We start from the raw sequence: 3,237 nt of genomic DNA on the forward strand, positions 1-3,237 counted from the left end.
TACATAACTTGCTCCAAAGTTACGGAGCAAAGATTACATAGCAGGGATTAATTTATTTACCTATGGTTAATTTTTTCATCTAATCAGTATTGGGGAAGCCAGCTAAAACCATGGATAGATACAGAGATAGACAGATAGATGGAGCTATAGATGTAGGTAGATATCCTGATGAAGATTAAAATGTGGTTACCAGGGGCTGGGAAGTAAGGAAATACGAAAATGCTAGTCAAAGGGCACAAGCCTTCAGATACAAGATGAATAAGCTCCGAGGATCTAAGGTACAGCATGGTGATTATAATTAATAATATTGTGTTGTGTACTTGAAATTTGCTGAGAGTAGAATTTACATGTCCTCACTGTACACACAAACAAAAAGACTAACTATATGAATTGATGGGTGTGTTCGTTAACCTGTGTTCATTAGGTGGGGGAGGGAGGTAATTAGGTTTGTTTGTTTATTTACTTTTTTTAGAGGAGGTACTGGGGATTGAACCCAAGACTTCATGCATGCTAAGCACGTGCTCTACCACTTTGAGCTATACCCTCCCCCAACCTGATTCTAATAATCATTTTATAAATGTATATTAAATCATCACAATGTATGCCTTATGTATATAAATTTTGTCAATTATACCTCAATAAAACTGAAAAAAAAACCAACCCGTACAAATCCAATCATTCCCCAAACATTAACCCTGCCAGCCGCTGTGTTACTGTTCTTAGCCGACCCAACCCACGTCTTGCCCCAGCAGAGTGGACTTTCTAGGAAACACAGTCAGTAAAACAAAAACCTGTTCAAGTACATCAAACCTTCTCTAGGGTTGGGGCTCAGGGCAGGCCACCTCAAAATATTCCACAATGGCATATTGATTATTTCAGATTAAAGTTACTTAAGAAACAGCCAGCGCAAGAGGGACACTCTAACCTTCCTTTCTGTCTCCCTGCAAGCAGGAAATAAATGTCCCTGCATCTGGAGGTAGACAGACACCCTTAGAGCCAGAGACGGGGAATTTGAGCTGAGACATCTTTATAAACAAACTTTGTGACATCTTTACTACCCTAAGCCCAGACTCTGTTTAGATTCTTCACTAATGGGGCACCCAAAACTGAAGTTTCTTTGTTCTGTCAATTCCTCATAAATTTCTTGTTTTTTTGTCTAAAAAAGTATAAAAGCTATGTGCTTTGTCCACATCTTAGGTCTCATTTCCATGAGACCTCCGGGCACACAAATTAAAGCTTGTTTTTTTTTTTTCTCCTGTTCATCTGCCTTGTGTCATTTTTATTATTAGTCCGGTCACTAGAACTCAAGAGGGTAGAGGGGGAAATTTTCACTTCCCTGACACTAGCCTCTTCAGGCGGGTATTCTTAACACACAGCAACCATCTTTAAAATGTTTTCTGCCCGTGACTAACCTTCTGAGTATCCTTTATACAATTTCCTGCAGCTTCCTGAAAATTTGAATGTACGTTTTCCCTACTTTTCATTTTCTATTTCTCAACAGCAACCATCCCCACATAAACTTAACCACTTCCTCATTCTCTGAGCTCTTCCTTTTTTCTCATCTCTTCTTTTATTTCATAACAAACTCATTGAAATACAATTCAGATCCTTCTTTTCCACATTCATCTTGTTTACTTCACCCAATAGTAATCCTTACTATCATATTACTGATTGATTTTCCATAACAAAACCCTAGAGCCTAGAGTGGGGGCGAGGAGCAGGGACATTGGGAGGGAGGGAAAGAAAGGGGTGTAAGAGGGAATGCCTAGCCAGTCCTCACTGAGCAGAGGAAAGATGCTTTGAATATTCATACAGAAAGAAGGATTTACACCACTAGTTACTTAGAAGACTGAAAAGTGGTCCCTGCCCTAAATGAGCTTCCGTATTCGGGATGGACTACATGAATATTAGGTAATAAAGCGTGCCAGGTGGAGGTGAGGATTATTCAAGTGTGTTCTTTCTTGCCAACTTTGAGACAGGAAGTGCCCTCCTGGAACTCTCATTAATACCTCGGGTTCGAAATATCCCGAACTGAAGCCATCATCTTTCCATAACAAAACTGCTTTGCTTTTCCCCTCCTTGTGGTGAATGGTTTCACCATCCTCCCACTTACTCAAGAAGGAAGCGGGGAGTCATCCTAGACACGCTGCCCCTGCCCCGCCCTCACCCCACGTCAGGCTCCTGGTTCACTGCTGTGTTTCACCCCTCGTCTCTCACCCAGCCCAGGTTCACTCGTCTTCCAGCAATACGCGCTCTCCAGCCCATCCTCCCTAACAGGGGTTTCCAAATCGTGTTTCTTAGAACTCTAGTAGGTCTTGGTTTTTGCTGGTTTCATTTTGGTTTTGGCTGGTTTTTTTGGGCTTCGTTTAGTTTGGGAATCCTTACTCCTACACCACTTAGAATGTCTTTTTCCTCTTTGCTTTGGGAGTCTTCCCTGTTTCCCTGTGGAGGGGAAAGACTTCAAGTCTTCCATGAGCCTACTGGCTTTGATACGTGCCTCTGTAATTTGTTATCTGAGCAAAGTGTTGTAATTACTCTATCTATTCTCTAAAAGTAAACATATGCATAGATATCAAACTTTACAAAACAGTTTTAATAAACTGAGAAGGAATTAAAAGCTCAGCAAACGAAGTATTAAAGGGAGTGCAATTATAATAATTATATCAATTTTCATCTATCTTGGTGTTTCCATGGAATTTTTTCGCATGAAATAGTTTGAAATCTGGATCAAGATAAGAAAGCTTTAATTGTATATTTTCCCTAACTATAGATTTAATTATTGAAAAACAATTCAGAATGATTAACTTACTGATAATTAACTAACAATTAACTTACATGAAATAATCCGTATAATACAATGTCCTACTAACAAACTAAATTTGTAAGAAGTCCAGCAAAGTTTCGTAAATTTTATCAGATCATACAATTAACATTTAATCTGGAGTATAAACAGCGAATGACTGTGAGTTTTCAAAATAAATTAAAAGGCAGTCATAATTCCCCTGTGAGATAAATTTTAACGATATTTTGAAAACATTTTAAATAGTCAAAATTGCTTAACACTAATTTATCTCCCACATTTTCTAATAATTCTGGTAATACTTTAAGCATGTCTTCTCTTGCTGACTGAGAAATCTTCCTTTGGCCTTTAATTGTACTTTATGTTCAGATATAAATTTTCTCTTTCATACTTGAACAAACTTAGAAACTATGAAGACATAAACAAACACATGTAAG

Source organism: Camelus ferus, chromosome 24 (assembly GCF_009834535.1).
Source record: "Camelus ferus isolate YT-003-E chromosome 24, BCGSAC_Cfer_1.0, whole genome shotgun sequence".
Taxonomy (NCBI): Eukaryota; Metazoa; Chordata; class Mammalia; order Artiodactyla; family Camelidae; genus Camelus; species Camelus ferus.